At 39.7% G+C, this 17,065-nt stretch overlaps 1 pseudogene across 1 annotated transcript in view; it reads left to right on the top strand.

Annotated features, from left to right (window-relative positions):
- Positions 1–6,065: 6,065 nt before the first annotated feature.
- LOC309834114 (elongation factor 1-alpha 1-like) overlaps positions 6,066–17,065 on the top strand; it is a 43,642-nt pseudogene continuing 32,642 nt past the window's right edge. Inside the window, exon 1 of the transcript in view lies at positions 6,066–6,096. The product of the transcript in view is annotated as an elongation factor 1-alpha 1-like (transcript). The remainder of the gene's footprint in view (positions 6,097–17,065) is intronic.

Here is a 17,065-nt window from a genome sequence, read left to right as displayed (position 1 = left end):
TTCCTTCTGGTAACCACCTGTTTGTTCTCTATATCTATAACTGTGTTTCCATTTTGTTATGTTTGTTCATTTGTTTTGTTTTTTAGATTCCACATATAAGTGAAATCATACAGTATTTGTCTTTCTCTGTCTGACTTATTTCACTTAGCATAATATCTTCTAGGTCCATCCATGTTGTCCCAAATGGCAAGATTTCATTCTTTTTTTTTTAATTTAATTTTTTTTAACACAGCAAGTTCTTATTAGTTATCTATTTTATACATATTAGCGTATATAAGTTAATCCCAATCTCCCAATTCACCCCACTCTTTTTTATTCCAGGCAGCATTTTAGATCTTAGTCTTAGGGCTGCTAGATAAAATACAAGACACTTAAAGTGGAATTTCAAATAAATAACAAATAATTTTTTACTAAATTATAAAATTCTTATATACAGTATATCCTAAATATTGCATGAGTATATTTATACTAAAAATTATTTATTGTTTATCTACAATGAAAAGTTAAGTGTCCTGTTTTGTTTGTTTTACTAAGTTTGACACTACTAAGTAAGAACAAACATTCAAAGGTCATCAGAATTTAAGGGAAGGATCTGATATGAAACAGAGCAGAAAAAAAGAAACTTGGAAGAAACAAGACTATATGGAGAGTTGAAAACTTTGAAAAATCTTTCATTGATCTCCTTTGAGAAACAAAAATAGAATAAAATAGAATGGAAATACAATAGATTCTCTAAAAAATGAACACTCAGAGAACCAAACAGAGCTCTTTTAAATTAAAACTATGATAGCAAAAATGAAAAACTCAGTAGAATTGTAGGAAGATAAAGTGAGGAAATATCCTAGAATGTGTAGATAAGAGACCAAAAAAAGAGAAGGATGTAAGAAAGGATAAGAAAATTCAAAAGTCAGCCCAGGATATCTGGGAAACAGAGTGGAAGAAATCAATTAAATAATTCAATCATATATTTTTAGAACTAAAGGACATGAGTTTCCACATTGAAAGGGCTCACTGAGCCCAACAAAATGGACAAAAACAGAACCACACCAAGGCACATCATGATAAAATTTCAGAACACTGGGGACATAGAGTAGATCGTAAGCACTCAGAGGGAGAAATGAGGTTTCACACAAAGGATCAGGAAGGATCAGAGTGGCATCACTTCTCCATAGCAACACATGAAGCTGGAAGACAATGGAATAATGTCTTTACAATTCTGGGAGAAAATTATTTCCAATACAGGTTCTTATACCCAGCCAAACTATCAGTCAAGTGTGGGGGTAAATAAAGATATTTTCAGACATGAAAGATTAAAAATATTTTTTTATCTTCCAAGAATCTTTTCTTAAGAAGCTTTCAGATGGTATGTTCCACCAAAACAAGGAAGTAAACCAAGAATGTTTAAAAAAAAAAAAGTGAATAGTGGAATGGACAACTGAAAATTGAATGGCAGGGAAGGGTGGTCAGTTAACACTATAGTTATTGAGTCTAATTTACTTAACTGTAGAGTATAGCTAACATTTATATAAGCACTTAGCATGCGCCAGTCACTATTCTAAGTACTTTAGATATGCTGTTTTAATCAGTTAATCCTCACAACAGTTCTATGAGTTAGATACTTGCATGGAGTATGTGTCAGTAAGTATTACTATTGATGGTATACAATCACTTACTAATTGAACAAAATTGTATTAAACTTCCCGTGGCAGATTGTATTTTTCAGAATTGGTTGTAATAATATATTCAGTCTCTCATGCTGTTCCAACACCACTCTCCCCACCCCAGTCAAGAGATAGCATCTCTGTCCCTACTCTTTGGACCTGAGTGGACTTCTTGGGTGAGCTTCCGTGATTGCATAACAATAGTAATGCTTTTGAAGCTGGGTCTTAAAAGATGATATAGCTTCTGTCTAGTTCTCTCACTCAGAGCATATGCCTGTGGAGCCCTGAAGTACAGCTTCCCTGAAGCCACCATGCTGTGGAGACGACGTGGACAGACCACATGAAGACAAAGAGAGTCGGAGGAGTCCCAGCTGTTTCAGCCCCAGCAGTTTGAACTTTCCCAGACCCAGTGGTAGACAAGCTAATGAAGAAGCCAGATGACCCCTGCATCATCCCTGTCTCACAGCAGCCAGATGAGAGACACTGAGTGAGAACCACTTAGCTGAACTCAGCCAATCCCCAGACTCCTGAGAGATGACAATAGTAAATGATTATCACTGTTTCATACCATGAACTTTGGGATGTTATTTTATGGCACAACAAATTTCCAGAACACTTCTAGATAGGAGTGGGGGTGTCTAACCCAGACTTCTGAATCTCCCTTCCCAGTACTCACTGAAATGCCCCAGAGCCTTTGGGGGGGGCGGAATTTTTACCCTGAGTGGCAAGCTCCTCTCTGATATCCGTTCTGGCTGCTGGCCGAGAAGGAGGTGAGGACAAAGACCAGATAACCTTCAGCCCTTTGGGACAGTGGCTTTGCAGAAACTTTGAGAAGAAGCCTTACAGGCGTGACCTTCCTTGCCAGATGGCTCTCTTCACAATCCTTACAGGCTGCCGGAAGGTAATCAATCCTTCAGCTTAAGATATGAAGAAGATTCTAACAGCATCCAAATAGACAGGCAGGGAGCCAAGAAGCATTAGCTCATACTGTTTGGGAACAAGTGCAAAGCATGGTTAAATTCAAGGATGAGTAAGCATAAAAAAGGTTATAAAACCATGAAAAAATTCTGGAACAAAGAAAAGAAAACAGCATCTAAGAGGCAGAAGAAGAAACTAGTTTTCCAAGTTTTACAATATGAAATAGAAGTAAGATTTAAACTGTCTCTGCTATGACTTTGATAGACCAAACACCAAAAAACATACAAGTGATTGGAATAATATTATTTATGAGGTAGAATGAATAGTTATGAACTGGACTGGACTCCATGTTCTACAGAGAAAGCAGCTTCCTTTCAATCATCTACTGAATATTCACAAAAACTGACAAAATATTTATTGCAAAGAAAACCACAAAAAATTCCAAAATAAAAATAGGGTTTGAATCCCAGCTATACCATTGGTTAGTTGATGACCTTAAGAGAGTCAGTTATCTTTTCTGTGCCTTAGTTTTCTCATTTGTAGAATGGGAATAATGATAGTACCTACATTATAGGTGCTATGTTATAATAATTAAATGGCATATTTTTTGAAGAGTTTGTTGTAACTCTATGTTAGTGTTAGCTATTTTTCTGATCACAGCTAATAAAATTAAAATTCAATAACAAAACTATTAACCAATCTTTCCCTTTTAAAATAAATAGTATTTGCTACCACCTAATTATATTAAATGCCATGTTTGGGGGCTCATAAGGAAACTAAATTTGACACCGTCCTTCAAGATATCTCTCCATTGTCTCCTAGAATCCACTGGTATCAAAGAAAAATTTGATACTCAACTGGTTCTTTTTCCTTAGTTGATAATCTAGTTTTTCTCACAAGAAAAACTTAAGATTTCCTCTTTCCCTTGAAGAATGTGTTTAGGAGTGGACCTGTTTTGCTTGTCCTGATTGGCACTCTTAGGTTGTTCACTAAGACTGAAATATTTTCCAAACTCAGAAAAGTTCACCTATATTATATCTCTCTTCCATTATTTCCATTCTTTTGTTCTGGAATTTCTATTTGATGCTGTGGGAACTTTTGACTTTATCCTCCATGTCGCTTAACCTTTCTTTCATTGGTTGTTTTTGTTTTATTTTGGCTTTGTTTTAGTCCTTTAGCTCTGAGCTTGAGAGAATTCTTAGTATTAATCTTAATTCAGTTCATTAATTCTATTTTTAGTTGTGTCCATTTTATTCAGCCCATCTACCAACTTTTTTTAATATACAGCTTTGATTTTTATCATAGTTGCAAATGCACATAGTTTTTTGTTTTTTGTTTTGCGGTACGCGGGCCTCTCACTGTTGTGGTCCCTCCCGTTGCGGAGCACAGGCTCCGGAGGTGCAGGCTCAGCGGCCATGGCTCACGGGCCCAGCCGCTCCGCGGCATGTGGGATCTTCCTGGACCGGGGCATGAACCCGTGTCCCCTGCATCGGCAGGTGGACTCTCAACCACTGCGCCACCAGGGAAGCCCAATGCACACAGTTTTAAAAGACAAATAGTTCTACAAGATTTGTTACAAAAAGAACAGCAGTTTTCCATCTCCTCTCTCTCTCCATCTTTCTGCCAGGGAACTAGTGCTGCTTTAGGCACAAACCCATCTGGGACCATAGAATCCATTGATTTCTGAGATTATATAATAGGTATCCCAATCACAGGTCACAGCAGTGTATAAGGCTTGCTAAAATAAAGTCTGTGAAAGGTTTGCAAGAGGGATTCTCATGAAGAAAACCTGTGTTTCCCAATTTGAAAAGATACATTCACCACCACATTCCTTGTAGCATTATTTACAATTTCCAAGATATGGAAACAACCTAAGTGTTCATTAGTGGATGAAGAGATAAAGAAGATGTATATATACACAATGGAATATTACTCCGCCATAAAAAAGAATGAAATCTTGCCATTTGCTACAACATAGATGGACCTCGAAGGCATTATGCTAAGTGAAATAAATCAGACAAAGATAAATACCATATGATCTCACTTATAGGTGGAATCTGAAAAACAAAACAAACAAACAACAGCACCAAAAACCAAGCTCATAGATACAGAGAACAGATTGGTGGTTGCCAGAGGGAAGTGTGTGTGTGTCGAGCAGGTCAAAATGGGTGAAGGGTGTCAAAAGCTACAAATATCTGGCTATAAAATAAAATCATGGGCATGTAATGTACAGCATGGCGATTGTAGTTAATAATACTACAGTACATGTTGGAAAGCTGCTAAGAGAGTAGATCTTAAAAGTCCTCATCACAAGAAAAAAAGAAAAGAAAAGAAAATTTCTGTAACTGTGTGGTGATGGATGTTAACTAGACTTATTGTGGTGATTCTGTCACAATGTATATAAATACTGAATCATTATGCTGTATGCCTGAAAGTATTGATAATATAATGTCATATGTCAATTATACCTCACTTTAAAAACAAAATAAAATTTAAAAAATTAAGAAGATCTCTGTTTCCAACCTGCTAAATTGAAGGTAAGGGAAAGAACAGTGATAAGAAAACAGACAGAAAAACAAGTCTGCTTGGCGACACCCCTGCCCAATGGTAGTGACAGTTCTACCTTCAGTGATTAGCATTGGACTTCCCTTTTTCCCACCTCCTCAAACCTGAGCCAGCAGATCACTGCCTCCATGGAGAAGGTGACACTGCAACTTGCTTCACTTCCAGCCTGGGCTCCTTCAAGAAATTTAAGGCATAACATGGCAGCAGATGAGCAACATGCCTACATTAGTACAAACTTTGGATTAGGTCCTCTTTTGGTACTGTAATAATATTTATTCAATGAATTGGTGTTTGGAAAGAGGTATTGCCCAACTTATCTCATTTTTAGATATTAGGATCTCAGAAATTTATGTTTGCCTAACAGACAGACATCGTAAGCAGTGGTGATGAATCCTCTATGAACCCCATTCCCCATCAGGAGATAGTCTAATTCTACCAGAAATGTATCAAAGAAAAACGTGCAGCACTTGCTGTTTTCCTTTTTCAATGACCCAAAAGAGGAATGTCTTTTTTCTCTTCTTCTCCAAAACCTATTTTGGCTACCATAAGATGCTGCAGCTCAACCAAAAGAGAAAGCTGATTTGACCTCAGAGAGGTTAATCACTTGCATTACAACAGTATAAACTTTAGCAAAGTTTGACAAGCAAATAACAATGCATTTGTAGATCACTGGCTCCAGGGAAGTGCCCATGTCCACGTTTCACCCCACTCAGAAGCCTGGCAGCTGATGAGGAAGGTAATTTTCTTTCAAGATTGTTGACCTTTTTTTTTTTTTTTAAGCGTCTGCTCTTCTAGCTTGTACTTTTCCTGCTGCTGTCCTGCAGCTCACATATATGCCTCATAAAATCAAACCATCATTATGAAAATTAGCTCTGATCATAGGAGTCATCATGGTCTCATTTGTTTTTGCAAATACCCCAGATGAACGTGGACAGCTCTGAAGTGATTGCAGGTAAGTCAGCTATCACAAAAACACAGCAGCTGCAAATAGTATAGGGTGAGAGCTAGCATGATCATCCATTTTTCTATACAGCTGTCCCTTGGTATCCATGGGGAATTGGTACCAAGACCCCCCCCCCCCCACTGACACCAAAATCCCTGGATGCTTAAGTTCCTTACATAAAATGGCATAGTACAACATACAAGACTCAGGGTGGCCAAGATGGCAGAGTAGGAAGACCCTGAGCTCACTTCCTCCTATGGGCACACCAAAATTACTATTTACAGAGCACCTGTTGATGAGAAAGACTGGAATCTACCAGAAAAGATCTTCTACAACTAAAGATATAAAGAAGGAACCACAACAAGATGAGTAGGAGGGGTGGAAACACGGTATAGTCAAGCCCCACACCCCCGGGTGGGCAACCCACAAATGGGAAGATAATTACAATTGCAGAGGTTCTCCCCAAGAAGTGAGTGGTCTGAGCTCCACATAGGGCTCCCCAGCCTGGGGGTCCTGCACCAGCAAGATGAGCCCCCAGAACATTTGGCTTTGAAGGCCAGCGGGGCTCACTTTCAGGAGAGACAGAGGGCTGTGGGAAATAGAGTCCATTCTTAAAGGATGCACACAAAATCTCACATGCTCTGGGACCCAGGGCAGAAGCAGTAATTCAAAACGAGCCTGGGTCAGGCTTACCTACTGATCTTGGAGAGCCTCCCAGAGAGGCAGGAGGCAACTGGGGCTCACCCTGGGGTCATAGACATTGGTGACAGCCATTTTTGAGAACTCCTTCTACCAGGTGGACACTGGTGTTAGTAAGCACCATTTTAGAATCCTCATTGTTAATTAGCACCAGGTCCAGGCCTCACTCACTAGCCTGCTGGCACAGTACTGGGACACCTAGGGCCAAGCAACTAGCAGTGTGGAGAGACAGCCCCATCCACTAGCAAGGCTGCTGCCTTAAGACTCCATGAGCCCACAGTACCACCTGGCCCTGGTCATGAACACCAGTGCACCAGCACTACCCCCTGGACCCATAGGGACTTGTAGCCAGGGACCCTGGGACAGGCTCTGCCCACCAGTGAGCTGACACTAGCCCCAGGACCCAGCCCTGACCATCAGCAGGCAGACACCAGCTCCAAGACACCTTGGACCCCACAGCCAGCCATGTCAGGAAGCCATCCCAACCACCAGCAGGCTGACACTAGGTCTGGGACTCCTGGCCTTGCAACCACCCACTCATGAACCTGGCTATGCCCAACTGTGGGCCAGCACTATACCCCTAGGGCCCACAGCCAGCAGGCTTGTAACCCAGCCCCCACCCACCAATGGTCAGCAGCCTCCACACAAGGCCAGGCCTGAAAGCCAACTAGACCAGCGACCAGCCACACCTACCAGGCTGCCCACAGTAGTCAGCTCATCACAAGAGAAGGACACACACAGCCCAAATAGAGGACACTCTTAGAGTAACAGTTCTGGTGACCAGAAGGGAGTGCCCTCCTGGGATGCATAGGATGTCTTCTACAAAAGGGCACTTCTTCAAGGTCAGGAAAAATAACCAACCCACCAAATACATAGAAATAAAAACAGCAAATTAGGCAAAATGAGGTGACAGAGAAATATTTTCCAAAGGAACAAAATTAAGTCCCTGAAGAAGAACTAAGTGAGGTGGAGATAGGCAATCTACCTGATAAAGGGTTCAAGGTTATGATCAAACAGACGTCCAAAGAACTCAGGAAAAATTGGGTAATCAGAGTGAGAAGTTATAAGCTTTTAATCAAGAGTTAGAAAATATAAAGAACAACCAAACAGAGATGAAGAATACAATAACTGAAATGGAGAAAACATGTGAAAGAATCAATAGTAGATTCAATGATACAGAGGAATTGATCAGTGAGCTGGAAGACAGAGTGGTGGAAATCGCTGAAGCTGAACAGGAAAAAGAAAAAAGAATTAAAATAAATGAGGAGATCACTGAGATTTAAGAGATCTCTGAGACAATATTAGGCCTACTAACATTCACACTGTAGAGGTCTCAGAAGGAGAAGAGACAGAGAAAGGGGCAAATAATATATTTGAGGACATAATAGCTGAAAACTTCCCTAACTTGGGAAAGGAAACAGACAACCAGGTCCAGGAAGAACAGAGTCCCAAACAGGATCAACGCAAAGAGGACCACACCAATATACATTGTAATTAAAATGACAAAAGTTAAAAATAAATAGAGAATATTAAAAGTAACAGGGGAAAAGCAACAAGTTATACACAAGAGAATGCCCATAAGGCTATGATCTGACTTTTCAGCAGAAACTTTATAGGCCAGAAAGGAGTGGGATGATATATTTCAAGTGATGAAGGAGAAAAGCCTACAACCAAGAATACCTGGCAAGGCTTTCATTCAGATTTGATTTAGAAATCAAAAGTTTTACATAAAGGCAAAAGCTAAAAGATTTCAGCACCACCAAACCAGCTTTACAAGAAATGTTAAAGGGACTTCTCTATGAGAAAAAGAAAAGACAGGCCACACAAAAGGAAAAAGCTCATTGTTAAAGGCAAATATACAGTAAACGCAGTAAATCAGACACAGCTAACTTCACACTCAATGGTGAAAAGCTGAAAGCATTTCCTTTAAGATTAGGAACAAGACAAAGATGCCACTCTCACCACTTTTATTCAACATAGTATTGGAAGTCCTAGCCACAGCAATCAGACAAGAAAAAATAAATAAAAGGAATCAAAATTGGAAAGGAAGAAATAAAACTGTCACTGTTTGCAGATGATATGATTCTATATATAGAAAATCCTCGAGACACCACCAGAAAACTGGTAGAGCTCATCAGTGAATTTGGTAAAGCCACAGGATACAAAATTAATATACAGAAATCTGTTGTGTTTCTATACATTAACAATGAAATATTGAAAGAGAAATTAAGGAAACAATCCCATTTACAATCATATCAAATAAATAAAATACCTAGGAATAAATCTAACTAAGGAGGTAAAAGACCTGTACTCAGAAAACTATAAGACATTGATGAAAGAAATTGAGGATGACACAAATAGATGGAAAGACATATCGTGTTCTTGGATTGGAAGAATTAATATTCTTAAAATGTCCATACTACCCAAGGCAATATACAGATTCAATGCAATCCCTGTTAAAATACCAATGACACTTTTGACAGATCTGGAACAAAATAATTCTAAACTTTGTATGAAAACACAAAAGACCACAAATAGTCAAAACAATCTTGAGAAAGGAGAACAAAGCTGGAGGTGTCATTTTCCCTGATTTCAGACTATACTGTATTACAAAGCTACTGTCATCAAAACGGCACAAAAACATACACATAGATCCATGGAACTGAATAGAAAGCCCAGAAACGAACACACACTTATATGGGCAATTAATCTATGACAAAAGAGGCAAGAATATACAATGGGGAAAAGACAGCTTCTTCAATAAGTGGTGCTGGGAAAACTGGACAGCTATATGCAAAAGAATCAAACTGGACTACTCTCTCACACCATGCACAAAAATAAATTCAAAATGAATTAAGGGGGCTTCCCAGGTGGTGCAGTGGTTAAGAATCCGCCTGCCAATGCGGGGGACATGGGTTTGAGCCCTGGTCCAGGAAGATCCCACATGCCGGGGAGCAACTATGCCCGTGTGCTACAACTGAGCCTGTGCTCTAGAGCCCGAGAGCCACAACTACTAAAGCCCTCAAGCCTAGAGCCCGTGCTCTGCAACGAGAGAAGCCACTGCAATGAGAAGCCCATGCAACCCAACGAAGACCCAATGCAGCCAAAAGTAAATTAATTAATTAATTAAAAAAATAAATTAAGGACTTAATGTAAAACCAGAAAACATCTACAAGGAAACATAGGCAGTGCACTCTTTGACATCAGTCTTAGCAATATTTTTTTGGATATGTCTCCTCATGCAAGGGAAACAAAAGCAAAAATAAACAAATGGGACTATATCAAACTAAAATCTTTTGCACAATGAAGGAAACTATCAACAAAATTAAAAGGCCACATGCTAAATAGGAGAAGATATTTGCAAGCAATATATCTGATAAGGGTTAATATGCAAAATATACAAAGAACTCATACAACTCAATATCAAAACAACAACAACAACAACAGCAATCCAATTAAAAAATAGGCAGAGGATCTGAACAGACATTTTTCCAAAGAAGAAATACAGATGGCCAATGAGCACGTGAAATGATGCTCAACATGGCTAATCACCAGGGGTGTGCATATCAAAACCACAGTGGGAAATCACCTCACACCTGTCAGAATGGTTATTATCAAAAGGACAACAAATAACAAGTAACAAGTGTTGCCGAGGATGTGGAGAAAAAGGATCCCTCATGTACTATTGGTGGGAATGTCAATTGGTGCAGCCACTACGGAAAATAGTATGGACAGTCCTCAAAAAATTAAAACTAGAACTACCATATGACCCCGTAATTCCACTCCTGGGTATTATCCAAAGAAAACAAAAACACTAATTAGAAAGCAAAGTCTATGCTGAAGAAGATGAAATCTAGAAGTATAAAGATATCAAGACTTAATAATAAGGTCCTGTGACTTCCCTGGTGGCACAGTGGTTAAGAATTCACCTGCCAATGCAGGGGACACGGGTTCGATCCCTGGTCTGGGAAGATCACACATGCCGTGGAACAACTAAGCCCGTGAGCCACAACTACTGAGCCCGTGTACCTAGAGCCTGTGCTCCACAAGAGGAGAAGCCACTGCAATGAGAGGGCCGTGCACCCCTGCTCACTGCAACTAGAGAAAGCCTGCGCGCAGCAACAAAGATCCAACGCCGCCAAAAATAAATAATAAATTTATTTAAAAATTTAAAAAATAATAATATGGTCCTTAAGTCAGTGTGGCACTCACACAAAGATAGACAAATAGATAACTGGAACAGAAGAGAGAGGGCAAAAATAGACCTTCACCCACACAGTCACCTAATTTATAACCAAGGTAGCAGTGCAGTGGGGAAAGTGCACCATTCATTTTCCATGAATGGTGATGGGTCAATTTACAGCATATGAAAAAATAATGAATCTTGGTGTTACCTAAAAGAGAATCAATTGCAGATGGACTGTAGATCCAAACATGAAAGAAAAAAAACAATAAAGTTTTTAGAAGAAGACAAGTCAATGTTTTAGAATAGGTAAAGATTTCTTAAGTAGGATACAAATAGTTCTAATCATACAGGGAAAATGGTCAATTTAATAATATTAATCTTAAGAACTTCTGTTCATCAAAAGACATGAAGAGCATGAAAAGGCAAGTCTTAGAGTAGGGTATGATATTTACAATACACATATCAAAAAGAGGACTAATAACAAGTATATATATATATATATATATATATATATATATATATATATAATGCTATAAATTTAAAGCATTTTAGAGTAAAAGAGTGGCCAGAAACAGAATATTTATGTACTATCTTACTAGATATTTACTAACTACAAAGGGAAAAATGGTAACTTTATGGTAGAGACACCTGACAGATATCACCTTAAACCAAGTGATCAAAGTTGACATCACTCCGGAGAAGACAATTGACATCATGTTCCTCCTGCTCTTATGCACTGAGAAGGATACAACATCACTCCTCCAAAGATACATGACCTTAATTTAATCATGAGGGAACATTAGACAAATACAAATTGAGGGCATTTTACAGAATAACTGACCAGTACTCGTCGAAAGTGTTAAGGTCATAAAAGACAAAGTAAGACTGAAGAATGATCCCAGATTAATTGGGACTAAGGAGACATGTCAACTATGACATAAATCACAGCAAGATCCTTTCTGACCCACCTCCTAGAGAGTGGAAATAAAAAGAAAAATTAACAAGTGGGACCAAATGAAATTTAAAAACTTTTGCACAGCACAAGAAACCATAAACAAGACAAAAAGACAACCCTCAGAATGGTAGAAAATATTTGCAAACGAAGCAACTGACAAAGGATTAATCCTCAAAATATACAAGCAGCTTATGCAGCTCCATATCAAAAAACAAACAACCCAATCCAAAAATGGGCAGAAGATCTAAATAGGCATTTCTCCAAAGAAGATATACAGATTGCCAGGAAGCACATCAAAAGCTGCTCGACATCACTAATTATTAGAGAAATGCAAATCAAAGCTACAATGAGCTATCACCTCACACCGGTCAGAATGGCCATCATCAAAAAATCTACAAACAATAAATGCTGGAGAGGGTGTGGAGAAAAGGGAACCCTCCTACACTGTTGGTGGGAATGTAAATTGATACAACCACTATGGAGAACAGTATGGAGGTTCCCTAAAAAACTAAAAATAGAACTACCATATGACCCAGCAATCCCACTACTGGGCATATATCCTGAGAAAACCATAATTCAAAAATAGTCATGTACCACAATGTTCATTACAACTCCATTTACAATATCCAGGACATGGAAGCAATCTAAGTGTCCATTGACAGATGAATGGATAAAGATGTGGCCCATATACACAATGGAATATTACTCAGCCATAAAAAGAAATGAAATTGAGTTATTTGTAATGTGGTGGATGGACCTCGAGACTGTCATACAGAGTGAAGTAAGTCAGAAAGTGAAAAACAAATACCGTATGCTAACACATATATATGGAATCCAAAAACAAAAACAAAGAGGTTCTGAAGAACCTAGGTCCAGGACAGGAATGAAGATGCAGACGTAGAGAATGGACCTGAGAACACGGGGAGGGGGAAGCTGGGATGAAGTGAGAGAGTAGCATGGACATATACACGCTACCAGATGTAAAATAGCTAGCTAGTGGGAAGCAGCCGCATAGCACAGGGATATCATCTCGGTGCTTTGTGACCACCTAGAGAGGTGGGATATGGAGGATGGGAGAGAGACGCAAGAGGAAGGGGATATGGGGATATATGTATATGTATAGCTGAATCATTTTGCTATATAACAGAAGCTAACACAACACTGTAAAACAATTATACTCCAATAAAGATGTTTAAAAAAAAGAATTCTATTTAATTTCTTATAATGCACGCTATCCTCAAGGCCACATACTCCCTGCTCAACCCACTGTTTGCACTCCCCTGGGCCTTAAGTCTTCTTCAGGTCTTGGGGGTTGACTTTGAAGGCAGACAAGAGACCTTACCATCATGAAGGATACGTTCTATATCCTAATTGGGGTGGTGGTTACACTGGCATATATATTTATTAAAACACACTGAACATTACACTTAAAAATTTTGTCTTTAAGCAGGGATGGGGGGATAAATTAGGAGTTTAGGAGTAACATATACACACCACTTTATATAAAATAGGTAAACAAGCACAGGGAACTATATTCAATGTCTTATAATAACTTATAACAGAAAAGAATCAAAATATATATATATGTATAACTGAATCACTTTGTTGTACACTTGAAACTAACACAATATTGTAAATTAACTATAGTTAAATGAAAAATCATAATGAAAACTTGACTAAAAAAACCTTCTCCTTAAAAAAAATTATACTTTTAAATATAATGTAAATTATGCCCCAATTAAAAAAGAAGAATGCTAAAATGATTAATAGCTATTGGTTGCCTGGAATCAGAATTTATGAAACCAACACCCCATGATGTTATCAATAAGGCCTTGTAGTATTTCCCAGAAATACTAGTTTTCAGGGAACTGTGTTCCCTATGCCTTGACCTGTGTCTCCTGGATTTAAACATCTGTGGATTGAAATATATCCAGACGAACAAGAAAAAGAGAAGAGGCTCTATATGAGCTTGGTGAGTGCTGTGAAACTGTTACTCCATTTAATAAAATTACATGACAGGATGATAAGGTATTTCCCAAATCACATAATAAAAAAAAGGCTGGTATCAAACTAAAGTCCGTTCTACACAGGCAGCCCCTGCATCCCCACTTCCTCTGTCTCCCCACTTTAGTCCTCAGTGAAGTCTCTTTATAGTACTTGGGGGAGGTTGCCATCTTGTGGCAGGAGAAGCAACTGCAGGACTACAAGAAGCATGGGGGAAATGAGCTTATCTTTGCCTTTTTACGGAACTCAGAAGGTCTCCTGGCAGAGGATAATTCTCCATCCGTGGATTGCCAGTGATGCGTTAGTCACCCACCAAAGGGCTTGAGAAGATCCTCTGAAAAGATACTTTGAGGCTGAAGAGAATTGAGGGAGCTTTTTTTTTTTTTTTTTTTGCGTTATGCCGGCCTCTCACTGTTGTGACCTCTCCCGTTGCGGAGCCCAGGATCCGGAAGCGCAGGCTCAGCGGCCATGGCTTATGGGCCCAGCCGCTCTGCGGTATGTGGGATCTTCCCGGACCAGGGTACGAACCCGTGTTCCCTGCATCGGCAGGCGGACTCTCAACCACTGCGCCACCAGGGAAGCCCGAGGGAGCTCTTTTGAAAGGAAGACTTTCAGGGACAGGGAGACTCTCAGGCATGACTCTTCTCCTAGCTGGAACAGCACAGTGATGACAGCCAAGGACATAGGCCTGCAAGTAGCCCCTACTCACTGATGCATTTGTGCCAGATTAAAAAAGCGTTCTTTCATCTGGGTGGACAAAGCCCCAGGGTGCACAGCCTGGTAAGTGGAATACAGGCTGTATCTCAGCCCTCCTCACCACCTCTGCCAGGAGCTCTTGTGCAGTGGACAACCTGCACAACCATGACTGCAGCCCCGATGCAGCCATAGAACCTTCTCTTGGCACCTAAAATGCCCACAGCAAACACCAATGCCCCAAAGCTGGGGCAGAAGATGGGCACATCCCACCCTCATATGTATGCTTAAGGTAGTTCGGCACCCACTGTTACACGTGAATTTCAGTTTTCTTTCCAACAGGCACTACCATTTCTATTCAGGCCAAGGTGTTTCCAGGTGAAACAGAATAAATGTTGTGAGCCTCTAACGTAGGGTCTTTAGGAAAATAGCATCACACTGCTTTGCCATGAAAGACTGTAGAATGGACAAATTTGAAAGTTATAGGTAAGGGGCTAAGGAAATTTTACATTTTAAAATCCCTGGACAGACAAAAGACACATTGGAGAATAAGACAAAGAAGATGTTTATTCATTTAGCAAACATTCCTTAAGCACCCTGATTTGAGACGCTGGGCTAGGAAGGAGTTACAATGATGTTTAGAACAAGAGTCTCTCTGCCTGGAAGACACACACACACACACACACACACACACACACACAGTGCCCTAGAAAACTTCTCTCCCAAGTTCACAGTTCAAAAAGCTTGTCTTTGTGAAGACCTCTACTTCCCTTTGCATTTAGGAGTTTCTTCATAGCATTTTTATGAGTGAATCACTTTTAGCACTTATCACATTTTGTTATAATTACTTCTTTTTATTTGGTTGTTTATATTTATTGTCTTATTAGCTTTCCTCTTCCACCGAATCGGCTTTTGGCTGATTTGATTTTCTCTATTGTTTCTTTGTTTTCTATTTCATTAATTTCTGCTTTTATTCTTACTATTTTTATTATACTTTCTTTAGGTTTGCTCTGTTGTTTTTTTCTGCTGTCTTTCGTTGAACTTGAACCCATTTGTTTATTTATTTACTTTTAATTTAATTTAATTTTTATTTATTTATTTTTGGTTGCGCTGGGTCCTCATTGCTGCGTGAGGGCTTTCTCTAGTTGCGTTGAGTGGGGGCTACTCTTTGTTGCAGTGCGCAGGCTTCTCATTGCAGTGGCTTCTCTTATTTATTTTCTATTTTTTTTTAATCTGATCCATTTTTTAAAGTCATTATTGAATTTTTTACAATATTGCTTCTGTTTTATGGCCACGAGGCATGTGGAATCTTGGCTCCCTGACCAGAGATCGAACCCGCACCCCCTGCATTGAAAGGCGAAATCTTAACCACTGGACTGCCAGGGAAGTCCTGTGGTGGCTTCTCTTGTTGCAGAGCACAGGCTCTAGGAGCATGGGCTTCAGTAGTTGTGGCACACAGGCTCAGTAGTTGTGGCTTCTGGGCTTAGTTGCTCCACGGCATGTGGATCCTGGACCAGGGACTGAACCCAAGTCCCCTGCATTGGCAGGCGGATTCTTAACCACTGTGCATCCAGGGGAGCCGCCCATTTATTTATTTATTCGTTTTTATTATGGTAAAATATATAAAACAAAACTTGCCATCTTAACCTTTTTTTTTTGCAGTATGCTGGCCTCTCACTTTTGTGGCCTCTCACTTTTGTGGCCTCTCCCATCGTGGAGCACAGGCTCTGGAGGTGCAGGCTCAGCGGCCATGGCTCATGGGCCCAGCCGCTCCACGGCATGTGGAATCTTCCCGGACCGGGGCACGAACCCGTGTCCCCTGCATCGGCAGGCGGACTCTCAACCACTGCGCCACCAGGGAAGCCCCATCTTAACCATTTTTAAGTGTACAATTCAGTGGCATTAATTAAGTACAGTGTTGTGCAACCATCACCACTATTTCCAAAATTTTTCACCACCCCAAACAGAAATTCTGTACCCATTAAGCAACAACTCACCGATCTCAACCTCATCTCCAGCCTCTGGTACCCTCTAACCTACTTTCTGTCTCTATGAATTTGCCTATTTTAGAAGTTTCATGTAAGCAGAATCATACAGTTTTTGTCTTTTTGTGTCTGGCTGATTTCACTTAGCATAATGTGTTTGAAGTTTATCCATGTATCAGAACTTCATTCCTCTTCTTGGCAGAATAATGTTCCATTGTATGTACATACCACATTTGATCACCCATTCATCTGTGGATGGACACTTCAGTTGTTTCTACCTCTTGGCTGCTGTGAATAATGCTTCTACGAACATTGGTATACAAGTATGTGTTCAAGTCTCTGTTTATAATTACACTATTTTGGATATATACCTTATAATAATCTCTTTATATCACTGGTACTTGGAATAGACTATAGACGCCTAGGGCTTGTAGTACTCATTTTATATTCCCAAGC

This window comes from Grampus griseus (genome assembly GCF_964374135.1).
Source record: "Grampus griseus genome assembly, chromosome: 15".
Classification (NCBI taxonomy): Eukaryota; Metazoa; Chordata; class Mammalia; order Artiodactyla; family Delphinidae; genus Grampus; species Grampus griseus.
The sequence above is the reverse complement of the archived record's forward strand: the minus strand, read 5'-3'. Positions and strand labels throughout refer to the sequence as shown.